Source organism: Pelodiscus sinensis, chromosome 7, assembly GCF_052426305.1.
Source record: "Pelodiscus sinensis isolate ZL-2025 chromosome 7, ASM5242630v1, whole genome shotgun sequence".
Lineage (NCBI taxonomy): Eukaryota > Metazoa > Chordata > Testudines > Trionychidae > Pelodiscus > Pelodiscus sinensis.
Genome location: NC_143058.1, coordinates 14,101,823 through 14,115,732, shown reverse-complemented (window position 1 = coordinate 14,115,732; position 13,910 = coordinate 14,101,823). Strand labels below are relative to the sequence as shown.

Below are 13,910 nucleotides of genomic sequence, written 5' to 3'. Positions count from 1 at the left end.
TGTGCATGACCCCTGGTCAGTTCCTTCAGCACTTGTACCAAGAAGTTATCCCCAACATTCTCCAAAAACTTCCTGGATGATCTGTCTACTGCTGTATTGGTCTCCCAACAGATGTCAGGGTGGTTAAAGTCACCCATGAGAACCAGGCCTGCGATCTGGAAGCTTCTCTCAGTTGTCCAAAGAAGGTTTTGTCTACTTCATCCACCTGATTGGCGGTCAATAGTAGTCACCAACCACAACATCATCCCTGTGGCTTCCACCTCTAAATTTAACTCATAGACTCTCAACAGTCTTTTCTCCCTCTAAGTACTGGAGCTCCAAGCAATCATACTGCTTTCTTACATACAATGCAACTCCTCCTCCTTTTCTCCCCCGCCTGTTCTTCCTGAACAGTTTATACCCTTCCATGACAGTGCCCCAGTCATGCGAGTCATCCCACCAAATCTCCGTTATTCCAGTCAAATTATAGTGCTTTAATTAGGCCAAGGCTTCTAATTCTTCCTGTTTGTTTCCCAGGCTTCTTGCATTGGTGTACAAACACCTTAAATAACCAGATGATCGCCCTGTCTTCTCTATCCGAATCAGGGGTCCTCCTTTGTCGCTCGTTCCTCCTTGTGATTCTTCCCGGTGTCCAACTTCCTCACTTATCTCTTAGAGTTTGTTTGGAAGGAGCTTCCTCCACCTCTCATGCGCTATTCCTTGCCAGACTACGGAGCTGCCACTCCTCAGGTTTTGACCTAGGCTGAGACATTGCAGTTCTCCCCATATTAGAAATTCTAACTGTGATGGGGCTACCGGGTACAGCCTGGGACTGTGGCACTACTGTGCCCCCTTCACTCTCCAGCAGTGTTTCCTATAAGCTGTGCATGTGTGCGACTGTTCAGAAGAGTTTCCAGTGCTGCCCAGCTGATTAGCAGAACATCCCTAGCTAGGTTTTTTGTTTCTACTCCTGGTACACATTGGCACATGTCTCGGTGCACATAAATATTATTCTGCATATGGATGGAGAAGACTAGAGAGAACATTGCTCTTCAGCCTGGGCTACATCTCACAATGCTTTGCCAGCGACAAGCAGCAAACCGCTCCAGGTGCTGTTATCACTGAGCACATCTGCATGTGGTGCACCATGTCCAGCGAGGTTGCAGGAATGCTCCCCGAGCCACTCAGGAATCACACAGAGACAGGCACCCACCAAATCTCCCTGATTCCCAGCGCTGTACCTCAGGGACATACTGTCTTACACTTGCACCGCCTTTGTGAACCTGAGCAATTTACCAGACACTTCGTGCAAACTCACAGGTAAAGATAAACTGTTAAAAATGTATTGACTGTAAAGGAGAGATTTATAGGCAAAAAGACAGAGTTAGTCACCAAAAGAAATAAAACGTAAGTGTGGTGTTGTCTAAACGCTCAGCCTTATTACACTGGGCAACAACTAGATTAAGTAGTTTTTCTCATTCCACTGGACAGTGCAGTTGATAGTACACAGGTTTCACCAGTGTTGTCTTCAAGTCGTCATTGTCAAGTCCAAGTCGAGTCTCACGTCACTACAGTTCAAGTCTCAAGTTGAGTCTCGAGTCCCTAAAGTCACTTTCGAGTCAAGTCCAAGTCAAGTCTCAAGTCTTAATTTAAAAAATGTCAAGTCACTTTTGTACAAGCCATCAATATCGGCATTTTCAGACAATTTTTTCACCAAGTTGATTTAACAAAATTAGCAAGTCTCAAGTTGAGTCTCAAATCACAAACAATGAACCTGAGTCGAGTCTCAAATCGAGTCACCTAGGCGACTTAAGTCGGACTCGAGTTCAAGTCGTGGGACTCGAGTCCACAACTCTGGGTTTCACCCTTGAAAGTTGGGCCAGTCTTCTCTGTTGGCATCTTCAACCTTCTGAGCATCCTTATTGCTTGCCCCATAGGTGAGGAAGGGAGAAGGCCAAGCATGGGTGTGTGTTCTGTTTTAGTCCATGTGCTTGGAGAACATAAATCCAGGCATGCTGAGTCACCAGGTAAGTTTGAGCAATTCCGCTGGTGTGGCCTTGTACAAGCAAGTCATTGAATAGTAGTCCTCTTGCTGGACAATGGCTGTTGATGGTCGTTTGATACTCACCCACCCAGGTGTTGGTTATCTCCCGGGTTATAGTCTTTGGAGAGCTAGTATCTAGGCACTTCCTAAACCCACAGCATATTTTAGTGACAACCTAACAACACTGTTCTCATAACTTCATATGCATTCATAATACATATATTTAGATAGAACAGGGGTTTTTAGCTGATCATAACCTTTCCCATGATACCTTACATGGTATGCTTTATATGCACTGTCACAATTATATATGTGTAATGATAAATACAGGGCTACACAATGCTCCCCTGGGGTGAAGAGTGTCACGTTCACACATTCTGCACATGCTCTCTCTTTCCCAGCTGGAGTTAAACGTATGTGCCAGCTCACCTCTCTGGCAATAATTAGCTCACACTGTAGAGAGCGTGTGCTTTGTCTGAATCACAGTCACACACTTCTAGCTTTTCCGCCTATTTCTAGACCATTGTTACTAAATCCATGCCCCAGTGCACAGTTCTGAGCGAGAATGCCTGCATCACTGGCAAACAGTGAATTCTCTTTGAACTTGACTACGTCTGTGATTCCTGGGAGACCGCAGCAAGCATGAGAAAGCTGCCTGCAGGCAAGGGGAAGCCTGGAGCAAGGCTTGCTAAATGAACTAGCCAGACACCTGGTGTGGGGAGGGAACTTCAAGCAGCTGGTTCTATAGAAGAGAGCTGCCAGTGGGCTGACTCCAGATAGGCTGGAGGGGAGTCAGCTCTGAACATAACTGTTGAAAGCTGAGCCCCAGGGTGGGTCACATGGCCCCTCAAAACTCCCTTATAAAAAGGACTCTGACAGAACCCTTCCGCTCACTCAGGCGCTGAGGTAAGAGCCCTGCCTCAGGGCAGATTTGGGGACGTCTACCATTTAATTTTGAGTTCTTTGTTGGAATAAATCCAGGACCCTTCCTCTCCAATAGAGGTAGTGATGGGATGAGCCAGTGTGTGGAATCCTGTAAACCTCGTTGTTTTGAGGATCTTGCAAAAAAGGGTTTTTTCCCGACAAATGGCCCCATTTTCATGGGGCTTTTTAGCGGCAAAACCTCTTCCGCAAAAAGGATTGGCAGAAGATATGCAAATAAGAGCGCGATTTGCATATCTTCTGCCGAAAAAACCCAGCCGTGTAGATGTAGCCTCTGAGAAAGGGCCTGGAAGAGAGAGAATAAAGGACAGGGCAGAAGCACCCAGGCCACAAGAGGGAGCTGCCTGGAGGGGCAGCCAACTCATTTACAATTACATACCCGATAAAAGTTAGTCCCTCAGAAATGCGACCTGGCTCTGAAGAGTGCCTATGGAAAATGGCATGGTGGGATTCCGCATGTGTTGCGCCTCAATGATTTCTATAACCGGTTGCAAATAAAGAGACATTTGCCACCTGTGAGTCTGTACACACAACCTGACAGGCAAGCCAGGTTCTTTCTTTCCCTCGGGGACACCTGTGCAAGGCTACAGCGCACCAAGCATTTGCACAGGTGTAACTGATGGGCGTTCCTGGGAGCTGAGCCCACCATTCTGTGGCAGCTGCACAAGAAGGAAAGAATCCAGCCTGCTCTCTTAGAACCACAGTGGCCCTGCTAGGCATACCAGTTAGGCACAAAAGTCAGCAGGCTGGGTACATCCAGAGCAGAGCTATTCAGAAAGAAAGGGACATCTTTTTCACATGACTGTCCAGAGCAGAACTGCTTCGTGATGCTACTTTTGAAGTTGCAGTGGAAGGCGGAAGAACAAAGAGCCATGGATGAGAGACAGGCACAATGGCCTTGCTGCGCCTGCTAGCGAGCATTGTTAGGTCACTTCTAAAAAGCTGAAATCAGCAGGAACATTCTTCTGCTGTCTCCAGGAAGATATTTTTAAATGCTCAGATAATTTAGTAGCACAAACCCTTTTAATATTGCGAGTCAGCTCCTGGGGAGCAGAGCGACTCCTGTTTCAACCAGAGAGGAGCTCTTTGGGCAAATGAGCATGTGTTTTAGAGTACGGCAAAAAAAGGACCCTTGTCAGTGAGTCCCAGAGCCCAGGTCAGCTGGCTCAAGCTCATGCTGCATGGCTAAAAACAGCACTGTAGACATTCTGGCCCTAGCTGAAGCTGGAACCCACACACCAACCTAAGCCTAAACACCTACACAGCTTTCTGTAGTCCACAAGCCTGAATCAGTTGACTGAGACTTGCTGCTGCAGGGCTTCTTCTGCACCGATGTACCCACAACATCTTTTGTGGCCTGCTCCATGCTCTATGGCCATGGCATGAAAACAATGATGCAAAGCAGGCTGATTGCACAATGTTTGCACTCAGCTGGGTAACCTTGGGTAATGTGTGTCTGAGCTGCTCCACTGTGCCTCTCTTCCTACTGCTTTGATCCTACTGGAGGAGAGAGACAGGCCTCAGCTCTGCCGGGGGAGTAGCAGAGTGAGCCATGGAGACAGAAAGGAATAAACATTGGGGGAAAATCCTCTCCTCCCTTCCTTATTCTATGGGCCATGCCTTGCCACTGGTTTTCAAACAAGTATCTTCTCTGCCGGTGCTGTTTGGCCTCCCAGCCTGCTAGCAGCCTGACTATATGGTAGCAGACTCATTTCTCAGCAGAGTATTTGCAATCACTGTGGGTGAGACACTAAGTTTCTCTCTCAACCATGCAGGTTCCCATCAGCGCCAGCTTTTGGGATAATGGAACAGCGCTGAGTTGTTAGCAATATGTGGTTGTTTTAATACTCTCCCCATCTAGGGATAGAACTTCTTATCTTCACCCACAGCCGCTTGCGGGGCTTTTAAAAGCCAGTAAGTGCCTGGCCATAGATAGCACGTAGTGAGGCTCCCTAAACCACACCCTCCCACTAAACAAAACACTCAGCACTGTGGAATACATTTGGCCTCCTGCCTGTAATGGATACAGGATCTGTCTAACCCCAGTACACTGACAGGATGATAATCCCGCTGTCAGTATTTAACATCCGTGGGGCACTTTAAACTCATGCAATCTGTTTTGGGAAACTATTTCCCTTTCCTCCGAGTAGGTAGTTAGGAGCGTAACCGTAGAATCAGAACAAATGCCACATTATGGGCTACATTGTGCCTTCCAGGCCCAGCCTGTGGTCAGGTGCAAGGAAGAAGGGCACGCCACCAGTGTTCCCTAGAAGCTGTGTGCTTCGGCAGCCACTCAGAAGAAATTCAAATGCCACCCAGCTAATTCGCAGAGCACCCACCGCTGGGTTTTGTGTTTCTGTGGGGGGTGCAATTTGCCCATGCTTTCGTTCATATAAAAAATGTATCCCGCACATGGCTAGAAAATGCAGAGGGTCGGCATGGCCTTCATGCAGGGGAAGGCTGCTGGGCCCCTGGACAAGGTGTGGAGCGGGGGGGACATCTCTGCATTCCCTGAGGGGGCAGGGTCTTGGGTGGAAGGGGCAGGGCAGGGGCAGCCAGGCCTTAGCACCATTTGGAGCATGCCCTGTTGCCCCAGCCCTTAGAGCTACCCAGAATGTGCCACACCACCCTCTGACAGCAATTTAAAGGAACTGGGACTCTGCCCACTGCCACGGTAACAGCAGTATGGCTGGGATCGCTGGGTCCCAGGGCAATTGCCCCCTTGGCCCTCTCACCCCGATTGGCAGGCCTGCCATGGTGCCGCTCTTCGAAAGGGTGCAGCATGCTTTGCTTCTCTGCGGGGGAGGGCTGAGGCAGTTAGGCTGCTGGCAAGCCTGGTGTATTCCTTGCTTCTCCCTGAATGCCAGGTCTGGGATCTGGCAAGGCCCTTTGTGCTCTGGGTTTCCAGTGAGAGGGCAGCACTTGACCCAATATTTGGTGCTTTCGTGTGTCAGTCTTGTGGCAAGCAGAAAGAGGAATAACCCCCCACTCTTTCACTCCAGCAGCATTCTCTGTAGGCTGAAAAGGAATCAGAAAGAACAAAACACTTGCCAAAGTGGACCAAATCTAGGACCATCTCCTCTCAATTTGACCCATAGCAATACTGTGTCTCTCACCTCATGACTACTCAGCTTCTTCCGTAGCCTCTTCCGCAGGCCCTTCTCCAACGCCTTTTGGAAATCTGCATGCATTATATGAGCCAGTTCTTCTTTGTTCTACTTTATTGACACATTCAAAGAATTCAATTGATTACTGAGACGGTGTCCTTTGCAGAATCCATACTGGTTAGATCTTATCACATCTTAATCGTCTGGGTGTTTTGTTCTGTGTTTAATTATCTTTCCAACCCATTTGCCAGGTACAGCTGAAGGCTGCTGGTCTATAATTCCCCAGCTCACCTCTAGAGCCAATTTTAAATATAGAGACATCATTGGCTGCTCTCCAATCCTCTAGAAGAGTGGCTGCTTTTAATGACCAATTGAATATTTTTATTAGCAGCTCAGCCACTTCATACTTAAGCTCCTAAGGACTCCCAGATAGACCACATAAAGCTGGTGACTTACTGTTTTAAATTATCCATTTGCTCCAGCACCTCTTTTCCTGACACCTCACTCTCTGACAGCACTTCCTCTTTGTTACCAGAAAAAAGTCCAATGTTGGAATTTCCCCATTGTCCTCAGCAGTGGAAGCTATGCAAAGAAATCATTTAGCTTCTCAGCAATGTCCCTTATTTGCATGAATTACTCCATCAAAGCCCAGGGGACCAAGAATAACCATGAATTCCATTACAGGCTTCCTGCTTCTGATCCACTTAAAGCACGAGGACGAGGGAACCTCAGGCCTAGGAGCCGGATGTGGCCGCCGGCTCGTCTGGATCTGGCCCCCAAGGCTCAGGGCTCCCCCCATCATTTGGAAGCCTGTGCTAGCACTCCAGCACCCCCTGCTGCTCCACCGCGGGGCTGGAGCACACAAAATGTACTAGCCTGGGCCCCCAAGTCTCTGCTGCGTGAGGGGAATGTGAGGAGTGTCTTTCTCCTTCTTGGTCAAGGGCCACATTAGTGAGGGTTTGCTTGTTTTTTCCCACATTTGTGTGCAGCCCCCAACTGATTTTTCTGTGGGTCAGCGGCCCCTGACCCAAAAAAGGTCCCCACCCCTGACTTAAAGAATCTCTTGTTACTTGTTTTTACACCTGTAGGTATGTGCTCTTTGGAATCTAGCTTCTGGCCCTTCTGAATTGTTACTTATTGCCTCTGTAAAATAGAAAAAAGAGACAGGCATGCACCAGACAGGCAGGGGCTTATGTGCTCAGCTAGCCTTTCTGGACTTGACAACATCCACCGTGTGTACAAATCAAGGAAACACTAACAGACATGGTAAAGTCTAACCTAGTTCGAGGAACAATCATCTATTCTCATTTAGTATGAATTGTTAATAAATTCCGGAAAGGAATGCCGGGCCTCAAATCCTCTTTTGTCCCCCAAATTATCATTACCCCCATTCCACATGCATTATATTGTGTGTCATTATCTCCTACTGGAAAGGACTCCAACTGCTCACACCACAATTCTACATGAGTTTAAGTCACAGCGGCTCATGCTTTTGGAGAAGAAAGTTCCAACACTCATCCCTGCTGCTCACATTAAGTTCTAATGGGTCACTATGAGAAATTCTCCATGGCCTTGGATGTGCTTCTAGGGAGTTAGGCATTACATGTAATGCGCAGCAGAATACAGCCAAGCCCAGTTTATCTGAAGAAAGGCTCTGGGAGACATTGGAAATCTTCTATTAGATAAGGTTTGAGACCAGGCTGTAACCTGTTTTGAACAGTGTGCGCCCCAAATCTAGAGTTTAGGGAAAACATACTGGCCAGTCACTGGTGAAACCTGTGGGCTTGGGGACAAAGGGGAGGCCCTCCCCAGGCCTCAGACTTTCCCAAATCAGGTTCCTTGCATCTGTGTGGAAGAAGAGGAGTTTGGGCAGTGCAGGTAGGTATGAAAAGTACAAATGTTGGATCTCAGGAAAGAAACTCCAGGTTTAAAATCCACTTAAACATGTGGCTCTTCATCCCTGGAAGTGCAGCTCACAAAGCCACCCTGCATGCCCCTACAATCAGCCCCTGGTCCCAGCCCCCTGTGCTTACCGGTGGCAGGGGGGCAAAATGGTGGCAGCCAATGGCAGCCTGATGTAGCCAAACTGCCTGCAGTTTTTAAAGGGGTAGTATCCTGGAGCTGATTTTTTTGGGGGAAGGGGGGAGGCTCAATAATTTAGGTGCCGCTCTTTGCATTTTTTTGCCTCTGTTTCGGCTCTCTTCACTTACTGGGTTGGCCACCCCTGCTGTAAGCTGTGGGCTCAGACAGACCCTCAGGAGACATTCCAATGTGGCCCAGCCGATTAGCAAAGCCGCCCACAGCTAGGTTTTGTGTTTCTGTGGGTGGTGCACATTTGCGCATGCCACAGGGCGCACAAACGTTATTCCACACACGGATGGAAAAGCTTAAGAGGGGCCTTTGGCTGAGGCTTCCCTGCCGCTTCTAGGCTGCGGCCCCCCATGTGAAGCGGGACGCCGGAGACAGGGCGCTGCGCCTTGCTGCGGTCTGGACTGAGCCTGGCACTAAGGGGTCCTGGCCCTGCGCCAACGCCCATGGGGGGCCAGGGAGCGGCTCGCTTGGCGGCGGCTGCCCCCGGCCCGTGCAGGCAGCGGAGCCGCGCGAAGGAGCGGGCAGCCCGCCCCAAGCAGCCCCTCGCCCACCGGCGCGCCCCGAGCCGGGCTGCGTGCGCTTGGCACCTGCTGCGCCAGGCTGGGGCCGCAGGGCGGAACCCCGGCGCGTCCCGCTGGCCCGGCGCCCGCAGCGAGGGGCCGAGCGGGCGGCGCTGCCCCGGGGCCGGGAGGAGGAGCTCCGCGCCGCGCAGCACGGCCGGGGCGTTCGTCGCTGCTACCCGCCGCCCGCGCCCCGCTCCGCCCGCTGCCCGGCCCGGCCCGGCCGAGGTGAGTGCCCGGCCCCGAGCGGGGCCTGTCCCCTCCCGGCTACGCGCCGCTGCCCGGGCTGGGAGAGGAGGCTCCGGGGGGACCCCCCCCAGGCCTCGCACGCGGGCGGGAAGCGGGGGCCGGGCGGCGCGGGGCTGGGGGCTGAGACCTCCGCAGCGGGGCCCCGCCGGCGCCAGAAGCCCAGTGGGGCCGGAGGCTTCCTCCCGCATGCGGCTGGCTCGCACGTGGCCAGCGCCCCGGGCAGCTCTCCGGCCCGTGGGCGGGATTCCCCCTCGCCCTCTTCCTAGGCGCGCCCGGGGCCCGTGGTTACTGCCCCCCCTTCCCTAAAACAAGGGCCATGCCCGGATCCCGGGAAGAGCCACGAGCACGTTCTCAACCTTTTTCTTTCCGCCCCCCGCGGGCCCTATAAAAACTCCACCGGCCACCTGTGCCACTGCTCTCTGCATACAAAAGCCAGGGCCAGCGCTAGGGGGCAGACAGGGCAGTTTCCATGTCACAGGGGGCACCGCAAAGCTAAGTTGCTCAGGCTTCAGTCCCAGGTGGGGGGGCCGCAGACTGCAGTCACTTAGCTTTCTGCCCTGCGCCCTAGTGAGTTGAATGCCAGCCATGCTTGGCAGAGCCCTGGAAACTTGCTTGTCCTCCCCTCCCTTTGAGAACTAATGCACTCAGGGAATAGTGAGCTTATGATTTCTCTCTCTCAGTCTGTTCGGTGTATTCATGTATCTTGGTTTCAATCAAGGAGATCCTATTGAACTTTAATTGCTTGGCTATTTGTGCTTTAAGCCACTGGTGTTTGGGACCTGGTGTCCCTGGTTTTCATGATGAAAGTATTTGGTTTGTCAGAATGTTTTAAAGGGGGAGCAACAGTCTCTGGAGCTGTTTTAGAAAAGAGTTAGAAGTGCTTTGAGGAAGTATCTGCCCCCAAATCCTAGTTGTTGTGGTTTTACAGTTAGTTACATTTTCCTTTTTTGATTGTTTGTTTTTGGTAATTCTTCACTCTTGCTGTGAAACACACACAAATGGGAGTGGAGAGGAAATGGACAGTCTCTAAAGCAGGGGAAAAAGTGAAACTGACTCTACATTAAGTGCTGTCAAATGGACTCCAGGACAACTGACTGAAATCAGATAAAACCTCTTTTCTGCAGCCCTGCAATAACCATCTTACATGTATTTAAGCAGTTGGTTTAAAAAAACTACTAATAGATGGGTACATTTTAAATTGACTCTGTCTCTTTAACAATATTTCACCATTGTACTGAATATACTTTTCATGCAGGGATGGCAAAGTTTATAATCTGCATGTTATAGATGGGGGAAACAAGTGAAGTGACTTGCCCAGGGTTATGAGTCGGTGGCAGAGCTAGGAATAGAAATTCCATTTGAACATAGAAATAATGGCAATAATTATATTAACATCAAAGCTGGTCTGTAATAAGGATGTAAAATCCCGTTTAATAAGTTAACTGGTTAAATGTCGCATTTAACCAGTTAACCCCTTAAACAGGATCCCACAGGTGAGGTCCTGGCCGGGCTGGAACTGCCCCCACTCATGACAGGTGCAGTAGTCCTGGTAGCTGAATTGTCCCCCACCTGTGGCGCAGCTGGAATGCCTCCAGCCCGCAGTGCAGCATGGTGGGCCTACTTGGGCTGAAGCAGCCCCTGCTTACATTGGGCAAGGGACTGCTCCAGCCTAGCCAGGCCACCATCACCCAGTTAGAGTGATGCTAACTGGTTAACCACTGACATCCCTAGTCTGTACAAGGAAAATGCTTGAAGGCCACAGAGGAGTTTAGATTTTGTTCAGTCTTAGATTGCTTGGAAATGAAGATCAGCATATCAAGGTATAAATTAATTGGCATGATGTGTGGTCTGATTCTGTTCCTTGACCAAACTAGTAGAAACTCAGGAGTGTTACCCCTGTGCTATGCTTGTGATCTAGGGAGAGGGGGAAATTTGCCTACCAATGAGCTGTAGAAATATTTCCTCCCACTAGCCTTTGAGGAGGCTGCTTGTTCTACCTACCAGATGATTAACACTTTGTTGGCAGCACACTGAAAGGGAAGGAAGGGAGAAATGGGCCGGGTACCAGGTAAGGTTCCTCAGGGTCAGTGGTTCTTAACCTGTGGCCTGGTCAGCACAGAGTTGTGGTCCATGTGACAGCCTCAGGGCCATATAGGCAGCCCACTATGGTAAATAGAACAACTGCTCAAGATGCTCAAGGAAGTAGCTTTTGGTTGGGACTTAGATGTGCTGAAGGAAAAATATTCCAAGAAAAGAAAGAGGGAAAAGGCACCGTAACACCAGTGTACTTATAATCCAGGCCTTAATCCTGCAGTTGGCTTCATGCAGGTAGGCTCTCATAGACTTAGTGGCAGGATCAGGTACTTAAAGCTCAGTGGCTTTATGAATTTTCCTATTTACATCTGTGTGTGTTTACATAAATGTATTGTTAACATGTGGCTGTCCTGGTGTAGTAACAACAGAACACTAATTAGGCTACATCTACACTGCCCTCTCTTCTGCAAAACAGTATGCAAATGAGGCAAAGCAATGAATACTGCTGCACCTCATTTGCATACTTAATGAGCCGCCATTTTGCACAAGGGGCTTTTGAGCAAAAAGGAGCTGTCTACACTGCTCCTTTTTGCACAAAACCCCCCTCTTGCGCAAGAGCTGTTCTGCCGCTTTTTTTCAGGCAGAACGGCTCTTGCACAAGAGGGGGGGTTTTCACAAAAAGAAGCCGTGCAGACGGTTCCTTTTTGTGCAAAAGCCCCTTGTGCAAAAATGGTAGCTCATTAAGTATGCAAATGAGGTGCAGCAGTGTTCACCACTTCACCTCATTTGCATATTTTCTTGTGCAAGAGAGGGCAGTGTAGATGTAGGGGTTTGCAGGATTGGAGCCCAGGTGTGATGAGTTGTTGAATAAAGAGCAGGAAGTCCATGGAAGCATTTAATTCTTTATATTGCAGTAGAACGGATTCTAGAAGCCTGCTTCTGCCAGCGGGGTGTGACACAAGCATGTAACAGTACCCTCAACAAAACAGCATTTAAATCAGTGTCTTCAAAGTAAGACTTCTGCGTTGCGAAGTGTCATCCTGTGGAGTGAAATAAAACCTAAATATGTTGTGGGGAGAAAGAAAGTAATTTGTAGTATCAAACTTCCTATAGATTTCAGATTTTAAAGATAAGATTTAAATACCATCCCAGGCTTTAGTTTCCTCACCTCTTTTCACAAATCACAGGTGGCAAAACTCAGGTACAGGTAAAGCCAGGTACAGATAAAGCCAGATCTAATATTAAATATGTATGTCTGATTTCCTGTGTAATTGTAAAGGAAAAAGTTGCACATGATGATTCAAAGATACGTCTGCAGGAAGACACACATGAGGAACTGGGCCTTGCACTACAGGTTGGACCTCCAAAAACCAGAACTCCCTTGTCCAGCAACATCTGTGGTCCATCAGGCACATGGGGCAGCAGGGAGGGGAGGCAGGCCGGGGGGCTGGGAGCAGGGGACCTCCCCATGTCTGGCAAATTTCCTTGTTCAGGACCAGTCCTGAAGGTACTGGACCAGAGAGGTCCAGCCTGTATTATAAAAAGAAAACTCATTGAAATAGCCTCCGATTCTAGTAAAACGAGAGATTTTTCTTCTCTCAAACTGATTAGACCAATGTTACTAATGAAACCAACTTGCTGGAGAAATGGAAAAGATGCTGGTTGCTATAGTGATGAAATACGACCTTCTAAGATTAAATAAGCACCAGCTTTTTACGAATCCCATTTATCATCCTTCATTATGACACTCACCAAACCAAACTTATAATGGAGGCAAATGCTAATTGATTTTCAGACTTAAAACACAGCTGTTCTTCATGATGTGGTTTCTCCTTCGTCCTTACGCTAGGGCTCTTGTCTTACTGAATGGGCATTAGTAGAGTAATCTACTATAGACCTCCAGGGCAACATTTTCAAAAGCACTGAGTCACCTGGGAACTTCTGAACATTTTAACCAACGCCTTAGAAAATAATGCATGAGGCACAATTCACTTTTATTACCCCCCAGCTTCTCTTAACAGATTTGCAAAATCTCTGCCTTACGCCTTGACCCTACACACCTTTTATACATATTCATCTTTATTCACATTAGAATTTCCACTGAAGTCACTGGAAGCAATTGCATATGTAAAGTTATTGATGTGGACAGGAGCACAAGGCATTTCTAATGTGTCCATCACCTAAGTATCTGGGCCCCAATTTATTTATAATATCAAGTACCATCACATATACACAAGGGCTACATCTACACTGGCCCCTTTTCCGGAAGGGGCATGTAAATTTCAGCAGTCGTCGTAGGGAAATCCGCGGGGGATTTAAATATCCCCCGCGGCATTTAAATAAAAATGTCCGCCGCTTTTCCGGCTTTTAAAAAAGCCGGAAAAGAGCGTCTACACTGGCCCCGATCCTCCGGAAAAAGTGCCCTTTTCCGGAGGCTCTTATTCCTACTTCAAAGTAGGAATAAGAGCCTCCGGAAAAGGGCGCTTTTTCGGAGGATCGGGGCCAGTCTAGACGCTCTTTTCCGGCTTTTTTAAAAGCCGGAAAAAAGCGGCGGACATTTTTATTTAAATGCCGCGGGGGATATTTAAATCCCCCGCGGATTTCCCTACGACGACTGCTGAAATTTACATGCCCCTTCCGGAAAAGGGGCCAGTGTAGACGTAGCCAAGTATTACTTATTATTGGGACTGAATTAACTTTTGTTTCAGGACATATATTTGCCTGAGTTATACATAGAAGGAAGCACTCCAATAGACTTAACTAAAAAATATGTATTAAGTACTCAAGAAAATAATACCAGACAGATAGAACCTAAAAGCAATAAAGCACCAATTAATGTGTCGTGCCAAGGGCCCTGTGAAATACTGAAAACAGTTTTAAAGAGGTCTATGACCCTCCTTTTGC

The 13,910-nt window shown here is 48.7% G+C and overlaps 1 protein-coding gene across 1 annotated transcript in view; it reads left to right on the top strand.

Annotated features, from left to right (window-relative positions):
- The first annotated feature begins 8,710 nt into the window (after window positions 1-8,710).
- Window positions 8,711-13,910, top strand: part of STEAP3 (STEAP3 metalloreductase) — a 40,815-nt gene continuing 35,615 nt past the window's right edge. The window contains exon 1 of the mRNA XM_075933223.2: window positions 8,711-8,951. The gene's annotated coding sequence lies outside the window, so the exon portion shown is untranslated. The remainder of the gene's footprint in view (window positions 8,952-13,910) is intronic.